Raw genomic sequence first — 1,427 nt, forward strand, 5'->3', positions numbered from 1 at the left:
CTCCTTTGCCCCCTCCTCCTGGCTCCTGACTCTTTCTGCAGCCTTTCTACTGCTACTCCTTGGCTCCTCCTTACTGCTGTCTTTCTGCTACACCCCTGATCTTCTGGTAGGAAAGATCTACACCTAGCCTTCTCCGACAAGGGCGAAAAATCTCGGAGGGCCCGTGTGCAAATTGCGCACGTTAAAGATCCCTTGGTGGTCTAAAATCGATCAGAGTAGGCTTTGGCCGCCACCCGGGCAAAATTCAAAATTTCCTACCAACTGAAAATATGAGGTGTGTCCCGCGCGCTCATATGACCTTATGCAGTTGAGAGCGCCGTAAAACACTTTACAAAAGCAAACAAACTATATTTCTGTGTTGCAAATCCTGTAAAATTCGCACTAAAACTCAAAACTGCCATGTGGATCAACAACCCCATCCCTCTCCCTCCTCCCAACAAGAAACCCCTCCTCGCCCCCCCTCCCCCTCCCAACAAACCCCTTCCTCCCCCACCCTCACCCTCCTCAAAAAAAAGAAAACAAACATAAACATACTTGAACGTTCAAGCAGGATATCAAAAGGCAGATGGGCAGAGAAGAGGTAAAGTGGGCAATTCATTTCGGGGGAAAAGCAAATGAGGTCAGAAAAATGCCAAAAGTACATTGCAGTTGGGAAAGTACCGCGCATGGCTCACGATTTACTTCCCTCTAGCAACGTAAGGGTCTAAGTTAAAACAAGTAAGTTTTTATGTCAAAGTTTAGTTTTAGTACGAGCTTATCACCACTTGCAACATAATAAGGTCTTATAAAAGTATAAAAACCGAAAATTAGAGGTATTACAAGACAGTAACAAATACCCCCAAAAAATGGGGGGAGGGGGGATATACGGGCAATAAATGGTTTATAGTAAGAAAGAAGGAGCAAACAAGCCACACTAGCGCATCCGCTAACCACCCATTTATATGTCAAAGTACGCCCGGTCTTTTCGCAGAGAACCATTAAAATTTACCTGAAACTGAAAGGAACAATAGTGATCGGTGCGATTTTCCATACTTTTCAGACAGGTGACTGAACACGCATCATCACAAAAACACCACAGCGCCCGATCTAGTGCCGATCAATGCAGGTAGCAGCGGTAAAAAAGTAAAAGCGTACATCTAGATCTAGAACTAGTAGATCTAATTTTTTTTAAGAAAAAAATAAAAAGGTCTAAGAACCACAGTTCCGCGCTTTGTGGCTGAAGGCGGTTTTGAGGCGAATGCTGAAGGTCATAGCCAATGGTCATAGCCCAGGGTCATAGCAATATCACTGCCTTGCTTACCTGCCACTGACTAAGCTTATTTTATGCTGTTCAGACATGAAATTATGAACATGTCAAAAGATTAAGGTATTCATCACGTACACATATAACTATAACTCACGTACATGCATACATGTATATATATATA

General features: G+C 43.4%; 1 protein-coding gene and 1 long non-coding RNA gene across 4 annotated transcripts in view; one reads left to right on the forward strand and one right to left on the reverse strand.

The window, feature by feature from the left end:
• The window catches only part of LOC101857052 (transmembrane protein 179), a 49,968-nt gene that overhangs the window by 42,156 nt on the left and 6,385 nt on the right, over positions 1-1,427 (reverse strand). The window lies entirely within an intron of this gene.
• Positions 1-1,427, forward strand: part of LOC118478384 — a 26,204-nt gene that overhangs the window by 737 nt on the left and 24,040 nt on the right. The window lies entirely within an intron of this gene.

Source organism: Aplysia californica, unplaced genomic scaffold, assembly GCF_000002075.1.
Source record: "Aplysia californica isolate F4 #8 unplaced genomic scaffold, AplCal3.0 scaffold00525, whole genome shotgun sequence".
In the NCBI taxonomy this organism is placed as follows: Eukaryota; Metazoa; Mollusca; class Gastropoda; order Aplysiida; family Aplysiidae; genus Aplysia; species Aplysia californica.